Genomic DNA, 20050 nt, shown 5'->3' on the forward strand with positions numbered 1-20050 from the left:
TCAAATTTAATTGCCAAACTAAACTGATGCTTAGTTTGCGTAATTATGCATTGAGTAATTTGACATCATTTTTCCACACACCGTGACACTTATACAACGCTACGAAGCTTATAAATCATAATAATGCTAAATGTTTATTTAGACACCCGAAATAGCGTACCTTTGCTTTTTGAATAATGGTTTCAAAATATACTCTATCCAAATATACATAAACACATGGATCTGAAATAAACTTGGGATCACATCAATGAAGAAACCGTTTGAATATGCGCGCGCATGAATTAGGCAGCCGAATATACAAACAGTATACAAATTGCGTCAAATATCAGGATGGGAATCAGTACATCGTTCATTCTCTAACAGTCACATGTTTTAGAGCATTCTTTGTTGGACAGAATAATACGTCTTGGTTTGAAGATATCTGGAAACAAGAGGGCCTGAAAGGCCCAACGTCGCTCACCTGAGATTCAAAGGAACTGACCTGTTCTGTGCAGCCCAAGATGTCATAAGAATAAAATATTCTTACCAACTTTCATGACTAGTGAACACTCTGGCAGCCACGTTTTTCTACAGACCAAAACCATTTTCATACACATCCAAGATATCATTTAAACAAATATTCTGACAAAGTTTCAAAGTTTCAGAAAATATGCCCAGCCACCTGGTGGCCATATTTTTCAAGCAACTGGAACCATTTTCAAACTTGTCCAAGATATCATTGGGATAAATCTTCTGACAATGTTTCATGATGATCGAACAATGAATGTGGCCTCTAGAGAGTTAATAAGGTTTTACTCAAGCAATATAGCCATATTAGGAAAGAATGCCCCGTCCCCTGGTGGCCATGTTTTTAATACAACCGAAACCATTTTCGAACTCATCCAAGATATTATTTGGACAAATCTTCTGACCAAGTTGCATGAAGATCGGAAAATAAATGTGGCCTCTAGAATGTTAACAATGTTTTACTACAGCCATATAAGGAAAAATGCACCGCCCAATTGCGGCCATGTTTTTCAACCAACCAGCATCATTTTTGAAATCTTCCAAGATATTATTGAGATGAATCTTTTGACTAAGTTTCATGAAGATTGGACAATAAATGTGGCCACTATAGTATTATTTCTGATTTTACTTTAGCCATATACAGCCATTTAAGGAAAAATACCCCGCCCCGTGGCGGCCATGTTATTCAAGCAAACGTAACCATTTTCAAACTCATCCAATATATCATTTAGACCAATATTCTGATCAAGTTTCATGAAGATTGAATAATAATTGTTGCCTCTAGAGTGTTAACAAGGTTTTACTGAAGCCATATATAGCAATATAACGAAAAATGCCCCGCCCCCTGGTGGCCATGTTTTTTTAAGCAACCGAAACCATTTTTCAACGTATCCAAGATATCATTTGGACAAATCTTCTGACCAAGTTTCATGAAGATCGGAAAATAAATGTGGCCTCTAGAGTGTTTAAAAGGTTTTACTATAGCCATTTAAGGCGGCCATGTTTTTCAACCAACCGGCATCATTTTCCAAGATATTATTGGGATGAATCTTCTGACCAGGTTTCATGAAGATCGGACAATTAATGTTGCCTCTAGTGTGTTAACACGAGTTTACTATAGCCTTATATAGCCATATAAGGAAAAATGCCCCGCCCCATTGGCAGCCATGTTTTTAAAGATGTTTTTAAAGAAAACGTAACAATTTTCGAACTCATATAAGATATTATTAAGACCAATCTTCTGACCAATTTCCATGAAGATTGGACGATAAATGTGGCCTCTAGAGTGTTAACAAGGCAAATGTTGACGCCACACGACGCACGACGGACAAAAGGCGATCACAAAAGCTCACCATGAGCACATTGTGCTCAGGTAAGCTAATAAAAAGTACACACGACGATAAAGAGCAAGCGATGATTGCCTTTTCTATGGTGTATCCATAACACTTCAGAATTAGGTTACTCTATGCAATTATTATTTAACATAAAATATCTCGCTGTCATAAAATAATTATTCGTAATTATATATATTATACAATGTTGTTAAAAGCAGTTTGCGCAACGCAGATCCGTCTAAAACTGGTTTGGCCAGATTAAATGTATCTGAACATAGGAAATTTCAAAATTACATCAACAGCTTGGGCAACAACTTTGCATAAAGCGGTGCGTCAGCAGTGCATTAAAATAGATACTAACTTCATTCATTTATTTCAAAGACAATTTAATGAGATACTGTCATATCTGCTCAACAGTTAACTACATTTAAATTGAAAATTAATTGCAGTCATTATGTTCACAGATTTGTTTTGAGATACTGCCACATCTTCTTCACAGATTAACTCATTCTCACAAAATCTAGACAAATAGCGTCGCTGATACTCACACTACATTAACTTTATTATTAATGTTCGGATAAATATCAAAATACGCTTGCTATCAAAGAGAAACAAATATTATGAACACATAGGATCTGATATGTTTCCGTTGATAACACTGGTGGATAGTGTATTTGATAGCACATTACTATGGAAAAAAGGCAATATGAAACTATTTAAGAAGCATCATAATGCATTGCAAACATGAATAACAACTTGCATCATTATTTTGAAGTCGTTCATTTGATACATATACATTTGTATTCAAAATATATCATATCCCCAAAACAGGAAATATGGCAAGTTGTTTTTATAACTGAATTTAAGTGGCAACTAATAACAATTATTTTTTTTAAAGCAACCAGGTTATCATACACAAAATGATTTTAGGTTTCTTAAAACCATGACTAATTACGATATTTAAAGAAAATCTGGAAAATGTTCCTGCAAAAAATGATATCGTTAAGTAAAGCGTTAAAGAGAAAAACGGAAATGTAAAACAGATACAGAGTTAAGGAGAGACTGGAAGTCCTTGAGTGGATGGAGCAATCGACAAAAGAGTTTGAAGGTCATGCACGCCGGAAGACAGATCAGTACGTGTATCAACCCTGATAGAAATGGACTTAAGTGAAAACTATACCCGCACAACTCTAGTAGAAATCCAGCATGTTTATTGGAATAAGTTTTTTTTGTATGTGTTAAAATGTGGATTTTTGGCCGCAAAATATGCAAGCCACTATACTCATGTACTTAATTTTCAAACTGGCCATCGTATTCAACAAATATTGATTTCTTTTAGTAGTATTGTTTATATACAAGCAACTACATGCTCAAAGCAATCTATCTTGAATACGTTCGGTTAAAGAATAATGCTTTTTTGTTAAAGTGGAGATTTAAGCCGCAAAAAATGCAAGTCAATAGTTGTATGTGCTTAATTTTCTAACTGGTAATCGTATACATCAAATATAGCTAACTTATGTAGTTGTTACCAGACGGTGCCTTTTCTGCTAAAAGCAATGTGTCTTGCAGACTTTTGGTCAGAAAATACTATACTTTTGTTAAAATTAGCAATTTTTTCTTAAAATATGCAAGTCAGTGATCGAATGTGCTTATTTTTTCCAACTAGTTAACTTTATTCAACAAATATAGCTTGGTTATTAAATGGTGATGTAATTGTTAAGGTAAGCAAAGTCTAAAAGCAACGTTTGTTGCATACTTTGAGGTAGAAAGCAGTAATATCCTAACCATAATGTAGATTATAGGCCTTAACATATGGAAGTCTAAACTATTATGTGCTTGATTTTCCAACGGTTAATCTTGTATAAAAAATACAATGTATAGCTTACTTATAAGGTTATTATTTACAAACAAGTGTTCCGAAGAGTTTTTTGGCTTACTTTGGGTTAGAAAATATCAAGTTATTTTCTTGTTCAAATGGATTTATAACCATAAAATATGCAAATCACTAGTTATATGTGCTAGATATACTTACTGTCCATATTTTCAACAATTATATTTAAATTATGGTGTCATTATTTTCAAAACTTATGGAAAAAATAGTTGTTTTATTATTAAAATGTGCGTTTATGGCCGTAAAATATGCAATTCAATATTCTTACGACATATGCACATGTATATGCTAAGTTATATCTTGTTCAACAAATACAGCTTTCTTGTTATATAATTGTTTCCAAACAGGCACGAACATTTTAAAATCAACGTTCCTTGCATACTTTACTTTAGTGTGTTTTGTTAAAGTGGATATTCGAGGCTTTACAATTTGCAAGTGAAGATTCTTATGAATATGTGCTTAATATACCAACTGTTCATCTTCTTCAGCAAATATAGCTTCCTTATAAGATAATTGTTAACAAACAGGCATGCAAAATACTAAAAGCAATCATTGTTTCCTATTTTGAGTTAGAAAATACGAAGTTATTTACTTGGATATATGGATTTATGGTCGTTAAATATGCAAGTTGACATTCTTTATTGCTAAATTGTCCAACTGTTCATCTTCTTCAACAAATAAAGCTTATTTATTATGTTATTGTTTACAAACAGGAACGCGAAAGACTAAAGGCAATATTTATTGCAAACTCTGGGTTAAAAATAAACCCAGTTGTCTCTACGATTCTTGTCTTCCTTGAAGGATTTCTCTTGAAGACAGTCAGGTTAGGCATTATATTCCAGGACCTGAAATTAATTATATATAGTACTTTGGACCCCAAAAATGTGATAACTATAATGCCATGATATGATAAATTATGTGCTTATTGTTTTGTATTGTCTGGAGTGGAAAAGGAGGTGGAAGTCGAACTGCCTTTTTTTCTGTATCAAAGTCTATTTTGTCTAGTTCAAGTTCCCAATGCGCAGACTCGACTGTCCCACTTCAAGAGCACCCAGTTCATGTCTTCCAAGCTGAACCCGGTTGACCCGTACACCAGCCCTTCAACCGCGTAAATAATTAAACAAGCGATCCCAAATCCACCCACTTGCTACCCGTGACAATCGGTTTTCAATTTTGTATTGCTGTGTACATCAACTGGGTAGGCATAATTCAATATATGCTATAAGTAAGATACTGACTTAGGATGGGAGCATACTTAGATAATATATCCTATTATTGTATCCAAGGCTAAGCATGAGGGTAGGGATGTTGATGGCGCATGGGTGTGAGATATGTGGGTAGAGCATGAGGTCGGGAAATGTGTGAAGAGCTTTACGATTGTCTACGGGTGGAGCATGAGGGTACAATATATGGGTGTAGCATGAGGGTAGTGTCTGTGGGTGGGGCATGAGGGTGAGGTATGTGGGTGTAGCATGGGGATGAATTGTGTAGCGCAGTTCAGATTAAATTATAACAACCAATGGCAAAATCAATTAAAATTTAGAATGAAAGCAAATCCATACAAGGCAATGTTTTATTGCTTTATACGCATTCATGCACAAAAAGTGCGTCCCGGGTTTGCAATGAGCGTCTACTGTACCAATAAGCTTAGTTAAAGCTTGAGAAGAAAAAGTGTGTCTACATTATGATTATTTCATCTTTTTGAATGCATGAAAAGTATCGGCATATCAAAAAGCGTTAAATGTAGATGTTGGTCATAGAAATTTGCCTCTCGACTCCAATGTTAAATGAAAATAAAATTAATATTTAGACAGAAGCCCGCTTGATGCTTGATGTTGGGCCTGATAAGAATGTATAACCTGCGCTTATTGAGCCGAAACGATACTATAACACACTTTTGAAAGACTTATATCATGATGTTCAAACAGATATTCAGTCATTAAGCGCGCAAGTCATTTGGAATATAGACAATCTGTTGGTTTTTCCAGTTGGTAGTGCGCAACAATTATTTGTATGATATCTTCAGGCTGTACCCAAATCTTATTCTGCTTTATTGGCCAGTTGAACAGATCAGTACATGCCCTAGTGTTGGTATTGATTCATACATGTATGGTAGAAATTGTCATGATCATCGATTTCACAAGCCTAGCGTATGCACTGGGTCTTCGTGCTGAGCTACAATGATCTGACCAACAGTAAAGACCTATATAACCGACTCTTTTCTGATTCCACATGTGTCTCTGTTGATTTTACCCATCTTTGGTTATCTCAACATTAATAGGTTATTTTCATGCTTCAATTGTGAAATCGGTATCGGTTTGCTTTCCCAAAATTGGTTTTCCCATGTACAGTTTGATGTTACATAAAAATATCATCCTTTAAAACAGTCTGAACAAGCACAACTTGTATTGCGCACCCATACAGTGGTTTAAGATTATGTCCCAAGTACAGCATGTTTCTTCTGTCTCAATTCGTAATTAATTGCACTGTCATGGGTTAAAACATGGCACATCCGACAAAGAAATAATGTGTGTCTCGGATCGAAACTATTCCTTGTTACACGGCATTATCTGCATTGAGCTTTGTGGTTCCCAATTTGTTATAGCCTGAGCCTTTGGCATGACCACATTCAAAGTAGTGCCATGATGTGGTCAAATCTAACGGCTGTTAAATCTGCTTACAAAATCGAATATCGTTATGTTAAGATAAATAGATGAAGGTAAATCCGTCAAAAAGTGTGAATTACTTACATTTGGAACACTGCGCTTTACTATTTTGTATATTATTTTATTGCCCATTGATGATTCTGCTATTTTTAGCTCAACTGGCCGACGGCTTGAAGAGCTTATGTCATGGCGTGGTTTCCGTCGTCCGTCGGTGCGTGCGTGCGTGGGTTAGACTTTTTCTTGTTTACGCGATAAAATCAACAGTTTTCATCCGATTCTTTTCAGAATTGTTCAGTGTCTTTATATTTATGAGGACTCGAATCCTATTAAAAATGGGTTACATCAGAGTAAAAAGTCCAGAATGATCTCCCCTTGAATTTAAGAAAATTGTGAAATAAGGCTTGTTTACGCAATAAAGTCCACAGTTTTCATCCGATTCTTTTCAAACTTGTTCAATGTCTTTATATTAAAGAGGACTTGAACCCTATTGAAAATGGGTTAAATCAGAGTTAAAAGTCCAGAATTATCTCCCCTTGAATTTGAGAAAATTGTGAAATAAGGCTTGTTTACGCAATAAATTCCATAGTGTTCATCCCATCATTTCCCAACTTGCACAGTGTCTTTATCTGAATGATGAGTCAAACCCTATTGTAAATTAGCAATATCGGAGTTATATTTCCAGAATGATCTCCCCTTGATTTTGAGAAAAAAAATGAAAATCTTTAACATTTTGCCATAACTTTTGCAATATTGAAGATAGCAACTTCATATTTGGCATGCATGTGTATCTCATGGAGCTGCACATTTTGAGTGGTGAAAGGTCAAGGTCATCCTTCAAGGTCAAGGTCAAGGCCCTATTGATTCCAGCCAGTAGAGCGATTCAGGCCCTCATGGGCCTCTTGTGTTATTGTGTAAATGACCATAGTTGAGATCTTTTTCAATTTCTCTAAAACATACACTTAACTACATTGTTCAAGCTGTTTTTCTTCAAAACAGCTTTAGTAAAATTTTGCCATTGAGTTAATCTTCATTTTTTTTTTAACTCACCTGAGCACAATGTGCTCATAGTGAGTTTTTGTAATCGCCTTTTGTCTACCGTACGTTGTTTCTCATGCCGCTTCAACATTAGCCCTTTTGAAAGTCTAGAGACCACATTTATTGTCAAATCGTCATGAAACTTGGTCAACAGATTTGTCCCCATGATATCTTGGACGAGTTTGAAAATGGTTCCGGTTGGTTGAAAACATGGTCGCCAGGGGCGGGGCATTTTTCCTTATATGGCTATTGTAAAGCATTTATATATATTACTCTAGAGGCAACATTTGTTGTCCGATTAACATGAATCGTGATCATAATATTTTTCTCAATGATATCTGGAATGAGTTAAAACATTGTTATCACTCTAGAGTGCAAATGAATTACACAATATGTGTGATTCACGGAAATTCGTCTTAAATACCAATTAACATCAAACATATTTTATTATAAGATTTAGCAATTTAAAATTTATTATGTATACAAATTAATAATAAATTAATAGCAATTACACATTCCAATAAGTTAAATTATAACAACAATTTTTAACCTTCTAATGCGCCATATATGTTTTGATCTGCTTATTGTTGCTTTTATCATAAAGATTAGTGTTGATATTGCGTATGTATATTTGTTACGATTTACAATAAATTGTAAGTGTTCGTTTGTTTGGAATTTTTAAATTGTGTTATCCCGCGCCAAAGGCAACGGGATATATAATTGGGTTTGTTCGTTCGTCCGTCCGTCAGTCTGCCGCAAAACTGTTCATGGCTTTATCTCAGAAACTATATAAGATATTAACATGAAACTTCGTGGTTGTAAAGATATCAATTATTAGAAATGCCATGCACATGAACTATAACCATACACTTTTTTAAATAAGAGTAATTGCCCGTTTGTTTTTGTATTGAGTAACTTTTAGGGTCTCAGATACGCTTCAAGATGTTAATATGAAACTGCATGGGTGTATATATATATCAATGATGAGAATTGCAATTCATAAAACAAATTACCATACACTTTAATATTTTTTAGGATAACACCATCTATCAAGGGATTTGCACCCATCCATAAACAAACTTTATTTTGCGGTGGTTATCAATTCAACGAATTTGGTTGTTCTACATTGCTTCGGGTCAAATTTTGATTTTTTTTATTGCAATTAGACGGGGGGCGCAGCCAAATTAATTGGTACTCAAAATATAAACCGTTATGTCCCACTTGTTAAAACAAATATGCTCCAGACAAATTAATGTTGTTTGAATGAAGACAACACAAGATAAAGACCATGTCCGTAACTTGTTCAGTATAAACATTGTTTTTCTTTCAGTTTTAAATTGTCTTGAGCGGCAAAATGTTCCGTTTATACAACAATGTTCCGTTTATAGTATTGAAGAGCTTGAGTTGAAACTTTATGTTATGACAGGTAACAGTGAAACCTTGAAAATTTGCGTTATGACAGGTAACAATAAAACCTTGATACTTTACGTAATGACAGATAGCAGTGAAACCCTTTAACTTTACGTTATGACAGGTAACAGTACAACTTTGAAACTTAACGTGATGACAGGTAACAGTGAAACCTTTAAAATTTACGTAATGACAGGTACCAGTGAAACTTTGAAACTTTATGGTATGACAGATAACCTTTAATTCTTGAATCTTTACGTTATGACAGTTTACAGTGAAACCTTAAAATTTTACGTTACGACAGGTAATAGTGAAACTTTGCATCTTTACGTTATGACAGGTAACAGTCAAACCAAGTGTAAGGTCCATACATCTTCATTTGTTAAAAAGTTAAAGCACTCTTTCTTCAATCTTCAAATTGCTTAAGCAGAACATGACTCAATATGTTTAAAATTATATCAAATTTATTATAATATTACTATCGTATGCCAATATGATGAAATGTAGAATACAATTATCTAATACGCTTTTTTCAAACTACAGTGGTATTGAAGGAATCTACATGCAACGTGAAATACTTGAGTCGCATAGATATATTAAGTCATGACAGTTTTTTCTTGGACATATAGTAGTTATGCCTTATACATTTGAGGATACTGAATCAAATCAAAGTTTGATTACAGAACCTTCTGTAACAATAAGTAACACATTTCCCAAGTTAAATATGGACTTATGTTCTATGTATTATATACCTGTAAACAATGCATGTATTAACTAAATATATTTTTTGTCAATATATCAATAATTAATTTATGATAACATAAGCCGAATTCCAATGTAATATTCCTCTTTACTGATCCATTTTTCTAGCACTGCCATACTAGTGTACTACTTTTATGACTTCATCAAAGAGAAACATCCAGTTAAAGGGATCTTTTCACGCTTTGGTAAATTGACAAAAATGAAAAAAGTTGTTTCAGATTTGCAAATTTTCGTTTTAGTTATGATATTTGTGAGGAAACAGTAATACTGAACATTTACCATGGTATAATATAGCCATAATATGCATCTTTTGACGATTTTAAAACCTCAAAATTATAAAGCGTTGCAACGCGAAACGATTGAATAATTCGGAGAGTTCTGTTTTTGTCGTTAAATTTTGTGAAACTACGAAGATTGCTTATATAAGGTATAAAATACGTTACTAAGTGTACTCGGCGGAATAGCTCAGTAGGCTAAAGCGTTTTTACTTCAGGACTCTGGCAGGACTCCAGGGGTCACTGGTTCGAAACCTGCTCCGGGCAATGTTCTTTTCCTTTTTTTGATTTTATTCTTCATTTTTTACTGAAGCTTTTACGATCCAATGTTTATATTTATCAATATAAAGCATTTAATGAATAAGTTAAAAAATGCCAAAATCTGTGAAAAGGCCCCTTTAATAGACAATCGAGTTTATATTAAGATTTTTTATTGCTGAATATTTGAGATAGCAATGGATGAAAGTTTTGATCTTTTTGAAATACTGTTTAGTAATTATTTTAAAACTTGTTTTGAAATGTTATTTCTTCATTTAAGGCATAATAACTGCCAAGCCAACTGTTCAGTGTAGTGAAAAACAACATATGTTACAAAGTTATATGTGTCTGATTTATGACATTTTAGGAATATTCATTCCAGATGTCGATACATTTGAAAACCATATCATTAGTTACATCAGTTTTTGCTTATTATCAACTGAGCGACATCTGTGAGCTTTATTCCAAATGACGCAACTTTTACATTTACAATAAAGCTGGGGATTGGTTTTAAAATGTGATACGACCAGACCGAAGTGTGCAAAACAAAGTGTGTTTAGTTTGTTTGTTTGTTTAATGATGCCAATTGGTATTTAAAAGTATTCTTAATATGTGCATACATTGCATCCTGGTCAAGCGAGTTTTTGTAGACAGCAACAAATAAAAGTGTATATGTATATATATATACTATCGCATTACTACAAAATATGGCGATACAGCGTGATTCGTGTTTTTAAATCATCATAATTGGAAGCAATCCTGAATGTAAACGCATCATATGGGGTGTTTTCGTGAGACAATGGCTTGCAATTTTGTATGAAATCTATGAGTATCAGTCTTTGCAGATGTCAGAACAGGATCGATGGCTCTGACATGTTCTTCATAAGTCACCAACCGTTTACGGTAACCTGACCGAGGATTCTGATTGGCTGAACAGCTTTGGGCGTTACTAGTAATGTTATTCAGTTTGAAAAGGGAACATGACCAAGGATTTTGATTGGATGAACAGCTGTGAGGTTATTTGAAATTTCACTTGGCTATAAAATAGTGAAACTTAAGATGAAAACAGTTGTCAAAACTTGTGTGTTCCGACGATCGAAGAAGCAACTCTGTGAAGCAATAGGAATTCTACGTGTAAGTGTTTAACATTTTATATTACAATTGTAAATATTAATATGAAGTTTCTACTTTAATGGCATCGTGTTCATCCATCAATCAATACTTTGACCATGGTTCAAAATACCAATATTTAGAACGGTAATTACGATGTATACTAGCATAGGTGATGAGCTCATTTCATGTTTGATATGTACTGAATTTTATATTCGCCGAAATTAGTTAATGCTTTGTATGCAAACCGGATCTTGTGTTCTTACTTTAATGAACTCTGTATATTCATTTTGCGATTTCACATTGTTGTGTGTTTGTGTATGTTAACCTTATTAATGAAAAAAAAGTGCATTTCGTTTCGAAATTACTTATGCATTTGATGGCTATCATGGAAAAATGAAAGAGTCATATTTGTGTAAAATCGCTTTTACACATTTAATGTAATTAACATCATTGCGAAAATGCAAATGCATCAAACATATGATAATTTGTTTTGATGTTATTAAAAAAGCATTTCCATTAGGTAAATATAATATTTAAATCGGTACTTGATTTTAACTGATTGCGTACTTTGTTTTGCTCGTTGCGAAAGTTATTAAAGTAAATTAATGTTTGTTAATCTGGGTTGAAATCCATGTTTCAAAAGAAAAAAAATATGGTGCATTAATATTTTTAGATATCGAATGATATAGATGAATTTTCTCGGCCTATAAAGCACGACTATAATTCAAATTGAACATACACTATCGATGCTGGTTACGAATGTAATAAACCTCCGCTCAGAGGCTCCATTGGCTTCGAGTTAGTTAAGGAATTAACCGTTATATAAGTAACCATTGCGAACAGTTTGGAAATGAATGTTCAATATGAATTTAATTTCTTCAAATGTGTCACTGTCTATCGTATGTTCAAATACTCTCTGATTACATATTAGCGATCTGTATTATTTAAATTGTGTCTTTCAGGTTAGTAACGCAAAATCTTTATATTTATGTTAAAATACATAATACTAAAGCGACCATTGTATTACAAATAACCGTATCTTTGATTTGACAGACAATCATATGTTTGTTGCGAATAGACGTATTCTTGCGGAATGTGATTACATATTATATATATTTGCTTTATTTCCATTATCTAAATAATCATTGAATGTTAATTTTACTGTGGGGCTCGTAATAATATTGCGCAAGCACGATGTATCATAGTAGTACTTACATACACTTAGATACATTCTACGTACAAGATAAACTCCAAATATTAGCCGAGTACGCTTTCAGTGCTCATTCACACTCGATAAATCGCAAATTAGTAAATATTAATAGTATTGCCGTGCACAATATTTCATTGAAATGCATACATATTTACAAACAAAACTGGTTGTACACATAATATACCATTTAACTACCAGTTAAAAATTCCAAAGAAATAAGGCTATAGTTCCACTGTTCCTATCAAATCATGACATCATAAACATATATTATGTGGCCGGTGTATTTTCCGTTACTTTTTTAATTGATTACGAATGTAAGAATATTTACTTAAATTATTAAGTATTTCCCTTGCGGACAATTACAATAAAGCATATACAATCAATATATAATTTAATTCATTTTCCTATAATAAATATAACAATAACGTACAGTATCCATTTTAAGTCTATTCGGTTTGTTTGATGTTAATTGCCTTGTCAATATTTAGAATCCGTAATGCAAAAGTTATATAATGATTCACACAAACTTGTTTTCGATGATTAACCTTAGTCATGTTTATAAACTTAAACCGGATACATTTCCTCGATGCAATTATGCTACATTTCAAAATAGAACACGTGGGTTTAATAATTAATTTGTTTAACATCTTAAGCCCTTTACAACCTGGAGACGAGATATCTTCCATTTGTAGACGCAACTGTAAATTTGTTTGAATTTCAGGGAGTGAATATGGCACCTTATCTGAATTGTGTTTTCGTGGCCGTTGCCTGCTGTGTATATACAGGTATTTGTTGTTATACTGTATTAATAAGTATGATTACCTATTATCATTTGTGTATTAGGTAATCATAGTACACATTTTGTATTTAAGATTGTATTTGGAGTCATAGTATATCGAAACATATTAACAAATATTTTCAAAAGATGACGCTTTGAAGAAATCGTTTTAGGACTATGGGAAATCGCAGTGACCAAACAAAAACGCGTTGAAATCGGTAAAGGTTAAAAATATTGATAGCTTAAGGCCTCAACAAATTGACCAGTTGGCACCAAAAATTGAAGCGAGCGCAAGACAAAATAAAATATGTTTGTTTTAGTTTCAATTTTATCGACTCGATTTATATATTGTGTCTATAATAATTGAACATATTTGCAAAGAATATTCAACTGCTTATATATTGCCAATAGTGACCACTGTATAAATAGTCCACCCAAGTTGTTGTCTTTGAATTGTGTAAGTGATTCATAAATGCTACTCAAGACTTGCATCAATTCGTTGTAGATAACACAATGCGGACAGTATGTATAGTGTTTACCAGTTGTGCAATTTTGCCAGCTTTAATAACTGGAGGCATATTGTCAACATACTCAGGCTGTATCTTCAGGCTGTATCTGCATTATGAACCATTTATCATTTAACATGAACAATCTATGTCGTAAACAAATGTAAGATAAATGGTAATGAATAAAAAACAAGCTAGTCTGTGAAAATAATCGGATGCAAGACAAAAAGGACAAACGCTTTGAATGTGCTGCAGTCCGATCGAAAATCATATCAATCTGGTGTGGTCTAATTACATTTATTTTGTACATGCAAACGCTAGCGGTGACTCGGACCTAATTTGACATGTAAATAGTTCGTTGATTTCGTTCAAGCTGTCAGTTTGTACATTTCTTATTTATAAGCTCTTCATATTCAATAACATAACAGTCATCATAGTTCAGCAGCATTACCGCCCCATTTAGAGCGGGGACTATGTTTAATAATGATTATAACGTTTAATAACGTTTTATGGTTTTTATTATATAATATTAAAGATCAGAAGAAAATATACCAAAAGACCAATACAATTAGAGTTTCATGCAATTACAAATAATGATCGTTTGCTCGGTCGAAATTTCATGCATGTAAAACAAACAACATAAAGATGGTTAGGACACCCGCCCCATACTGTCCAGATGTGTTCATACGCTACAGTTTAATGCTCTACAATACATAAGGCTCACCGTCGGTCTCTATGAATTTCAATTCAAAACAAACATTTGACTTATTGTACTATAACATACTATACATACATTTTATTTAACTTAATTTTTGTTTTAGCACTTGGCAGCATTATCCTCTGTGAGTGGCAGTCCGCGTACCTGGCATGTCCCGCCGGGGAGGTCCTTGACGTGACCTCTGGTGTGTTCGGGCGCACTAGAGGGAATAGCATCTGTCCATCTCATAATGTTGAGAATCAGACCTGCACGTCTCCAACCTCAACTGGCATCGTAAAGGGACTGTGCGACGGCAAACCCACGTGTCAGCTCTCTGCGAGCATTTACATATATGGAGATCCTTGCCCTGCCACATTCAAATACCTTGAGGTTGATCACGATTGTGTGAAATAAAGCATATTTTCACAATATTGAGTCAATTCCATTTATTTAAAAATGAAAATAAGACAATTTTAAGGAAAAATGCACATTTATCAACTTACGTGTGTAACAAACTCTGTACAATTCGAAAAGTTTTATAAATCACAATAATTAGCCATATATTTTATATTCTTGTACTTTGTGACAATATTCTCCAATTTATGTAACAATGGCATACTGCTGTTTAACCAATTATAGTAAATAGAGCAGTTGAGATTCAAACAAGTTATATATGAAAATAAATGGTAAAACTGAACCTTAATGTTATTCAATACTGCCACAATTAGCATCAATATTTTAATAAACGAAGCAAAACTATGTATAGTATGTATAGAAAGTTCTACAAAACAAACACGTTAGCTAACATCACACCGTACAATTTTTCACACAAGAAAAGCAAGTCGCAATTAGATGTTGTTGTGTTTTTTTTCCATATCGAATGATGTAAAGAAAGTTAATCAAAACGGTTAAAGGGATCTTTTCACGGTTTGGTAAATTGACAAAATTGAAAAAAGTTGTTTCAGATTCGCAAATTTTCGGTTTAGTTATGATATTTGTGAGGAAAAAATATTACTGAACATTTGCCATGGTCTAATATAGTTTATATGCATCTTTTGACGATTTAAAAACCTAAAAATTATAAAGCGTTGCAACGCGAAGCGATGGAATAATTTGGAGAGTTCTGTTGTTGTCGTTTAAATTTGTGAAACTACGAAGATTGCTTATATAACGTATAAAATACGCATCTAATGTATGCTTGGCAGGATAGTTCAGTTGGCTAATGCGTTTTTACTTCAGGATTCCGGGGGTCACTGGTTCGAGCCCTGCTGAGGGCTACTTTTTTTTCATTTTTTAATTTAATTTTTGATTTTTTACTGGAGCTTTTAAAATTTAATGTTTACATTTATCAATATAAAGCATTTAATGACAAACTTCAAAACATTCCAAAATCTGTAAAAAGGCCCCTTTACGCGGAACATCGATGCAAAATGTTTGTAAATGTTTATTTAATGCGCGTAGAAAAAAAAGATTTTACATGTTACGAATTACAGAAATGTATTCAGATCAATATCATAATTTATCAGTCTTAATAACACAGCTACATGTTACATTTATTTGCTTTTCGGTTATTTGACTTTTGACTTTTTGTATTTCCTATTTGCATGCCGTCAATATGATTTACTAGTATCTGTTTTTCAAGCACGTGTTCCTTCTTAGGCGAATATTACTTACGTTTTGCAAACAAAACAGATTCATTTAAAGTTTTTTTCGTTGAACGTATTTTAAAACAATAAAACATTTCAATCATAATATTATGAAAATCAATGTATGAACATTTAAATAAAGTGTGGGATCCAGATTACCATGTATGCTTTGATACAGCGGAAACCGAAACACGAGTGACGTTACTATCTTGGGAGGTTACTTATGAAATGAATGACTTGTTGCGCGTATTTCTCTTTCTTACATATAAAAATGGCTTTATAATTATGTCAGCATGGAATCGTTAAAGCAAATAAATTGCTTAACATTACTAGTGTGTAAAATACCAATCTTCATTCGGATAGGGTTGTATAATAATAATGTTTTACAATCGTTTTAATTGAACTTAATTTATCTTTACCAGCATCCATTATCTTATTGAAAGCTTAACATAGTCGCTTACAAATCACGTCAAATTATGCCGACATTAACGTAAAAAACTACGGCGACTATAAGTTTTTACTTTCCACCTACATACAATTTTTACCATTTTAAAATTGCTCAACGGAAATACGCGACCGGCGGAAAGGTGAAGCTTTGCTATGTGTGTATTTACATATTCAAACACTATACATATATGTAATTAAAGAAAAACATTTTTTTCAATAATAAAGGATTGGTTACGCGGCACTTTGGATTAAGAATGTTATGAAAGCATGGGCTTTTTTTATTTAAGCATTTCTACTTTGTAATAAAGCATTAAGCAAATTTGCTGCATATGTTGATTATTATCAAGCTTGGCTTAAAAAAATAATTGGATGGAATTATTTTAAAAATGCATTTATCCATTATGAATCTGGGCCATCATAACCTTATAAGGTGTGTCACAAGAAAGAGCGCAATCATTAGTAAGAACTGGTTACAAATAAGCAAAGACTATTTTTTATACAAGTACCTTATTTCGTTCTGGTTCTGGGAATGTCAACATGTTTAAATATGGAAAGAGTTTGGTGAGTTTGTTATTTTCTTCCGAAAAGAAATACGAGTATGCTTCAGATTTGTTAATTTTTCATACCCAATTACTTCGATGAAATATGTTGTTGTGTTTTTAAGTGTACTGTCAAATAAGGGTGATTGCAGGTCTAGAGGAATGTCTATTTCTGTTTTAGTTGTTATAGATATCGTATGGTTTATTGGCTTGTTCTTCAATAACTGATCTCGCTTTAACCCATGCCTAGCGTCTAGAAAAAGGGCCTTGGAAAACAGCGTTGACCCAGATGAGACGCCGCATAATGCGGCGTCTCATCAGGGTCTGCGCTGTTTGCTTAAAGGAATTTCTGTAAGAAATATTCTAAATATAGAAATAATTATACCAGACATCCCTAATTTTGGAAATAAATTGATCTAATTTAGAAGGATGGGAGAGTCCACTATGCATAAATGGGTTAAAGTAGCTTCGATTGTCACTACAATACGTTCCGAGACGTGCTTTTCAGTGGGGGGAAATGCGGACTACTCTCTGCATGTACACTTGTTCTATTGATTCGTTATATAAATTGAATAGGTATTTTTGCCAAGTACATCATTGGTTCCAAATATTCTTTGGATTGTTTCTACATTTAATGTCAATGTTACATATTCGGTGGGGTATATGCTAAACGAATTGTAACATCTACATAAAAAGGGCGAGTATGACTTTCCTTAATTTAATTAGGTTCCCGATCTTATTGATACACCAACCCAATTCGACGATAAAACACTTTTAATACGATTATATAAAGCAAAGGAAAGGGAAAACACAACGGCACGCATATCACAAAGAATATTTTATTTTTATATAGTGAAACAAAATCGTTATTTCTGTCAAATAAACATAAGGCAAATAAAAATTACTCCTATCAGAGGTAAAATAAAAAAAAATCTCTTTCCATATAGATCGTCGCACGCACGTCGGTGCGGTGCTAAAATAAGCATTACAAACAAAATAATAATTTTAAAAGCTTTAAGTATTGTTGTTTTTCTTTTTACTTAATAGTCGCATATCCAGCGCATCAAATGTTTGTTATGAAGTGCACGTATATTAAACCACATAATTCTAGATACAAATTTTACTTCGTGATGTGTCCTCACGTGGCTTGTTATGAATTTATTTCTTCGTCATCGAAACATAATGGTAGGTTGATATTTGATTAAGACGCAGTTTTCTTTCTACACATTCAAATAACACTGTTAAACCCGCGTCTTACAAAAATTTGTCTTATTGCATATGCGGCCAGCGTAGCTCAAGCCCAGTCTGTGTACTTGCGCAGTCTTGTCAGAAGCTACCCTTTCCTGCATATAGAGTCCACATTGTTTCGTGTAATTTCCCGAGTATCCCCCTCAGTATTCATATCCTGACAAAACTGAGCGGATGTGAAGGCTGGGTTGGAGCTACGCTGGTAGCATATTGCATAAGACCCATTTTCGTATGACGCGTGTCTTCAAAAATCTCATTGTGTCTTTTGTAAAAGGAACATCAAACCACGATGCTTCCCGATAGAAAATTGAAGTGACCCTGTGATATTTACAGCGAACTGGCATTTTTTAAATTCAATTCGTGTTATTTAATATCATGAAAACAAAAATGTGTTATTAACATAAGGCGTTTAGTGATAGTTTGTTCCGTCTTTTCCTGCCGATTTACTGACACAGCACTTACAATGACAGTCTTGGGGATGGAATTTACCGATAATGCGTAATTGTAACTGGGCAAAAATGCGTGGCTATGTTTCGTATGAACATGCAGAGAGTAGTCCGCATTTTCTTACACTTAACAGTGTTACATCCTATACTACAAAGAGGCGGTAATGTCGCCAATGTTCTGGGGGCTTATGCTCAAATCATCAAATGGAATATTCGGATGTATTCATTCTGGTCTATTGATGTTATGTTCAGGTAATTTAAGGGGAAACGCAGGTTTAAACAGCAAACAAATCGGATGGAATATTAAGTGAGCAAGGCGTTTTACATAAACGAATATGAACCGTTGATAAGCAAACGTGTTGCATAAGGAAATGACTTTCAAGAGTGTTTATCGAATCTTACCGAATGAATTTCTTGAGACGTTGTTTATTTATTTAAATTAAGGCGTGTAACACGTATTGCGTGCAAGCGTGTGTTTGTTAATTCTCAGACGTGCTTTATTAAATTATAAAGCTTAGTTTATATATTAATTGAATAAATTGATGCATCGATCAGTCTATTGCGAATGACTCGAATTGATCGTCGACACTAAATTTCATTTAATTTTCTTTATTATATTTAAAGACTTTATTTAAATTTAAATCTAAAAGTTTATTAATCTGTTTATAACCGAAAGGGTGTTGGTTGTAGAATAGGCATAAAATATTAAGTATGTAATTATTGTTATTGTTATACTTCGTTAGTTTGCATTTCCAATATTCAGTTTGCATGATTAAAATGTAATACCCATGCTCCCCTGTGCACCACACAACTACATCAATCATAATAATTGCAAATGCTTAAAGTCGAACCAATGAACGCCAGAATGCAAGCTTGAAAGATATGAGACAATGATCTTATCAAAACATTCAACTAATGAATGAACTAAATTTTGAAAATCAAAACCGGATAGAGATATTTCTGAATAAATGCTGTTGCTGTGTATAGCTATTTTGGTATTTGTGTTTGCTTTGAGGAAGAGTTATGATTATAATTATTTCTACGACTGTAAGTGAACATTTTTATTTGGTAATGTTTCAGTAATGAATACATCACATGTATTGATAAAGTCCATAAGTGTTCACTTAAATATTGGAAATTACCTATTTCTGCTAAATCCTAACTTTAACAAACACGGAATTCGAAATATGACGCGACATATATGTTTTACATTGATGTATATTACATGCAAAGGGAGTTGGTAAAATATCGTGTGATTGTTTTATAATAAAATCGTTCTATC

At 33.3% G+C, this 20050-nt stretch overlaps 1 protein-coding gene across 1 annotated transcript in view; it reads left to right on the forward strand.

Annotated features, from left to right (window-relative positions):
* LOC127838009 (ribonuclease 3-like) overlaps window positions 1-20050 on the forward strand; it is a 521860-nt gene that overhangs the window by 129623 nt on the left and 372187 nt on the right. The gene's annotated exons all lie outside the window — the stretch shown is intronic.

This window comes from Dreissena polymorpha, chromosome 7 (genome assembly GCF_020536995.1).
Source record: "Dreissena polymorpha isolate Duluth1 chromosome 7, UMN_Dpol_1.0, whole genome shotgun sequence".
In the NCBI taxonomy this organism is placed as follows: Eukaryota; Metazoa; Mollusca; class Bivalvia; order Myida; family Dreissenidae; genus Dreissena; species Dreissena polymorpha.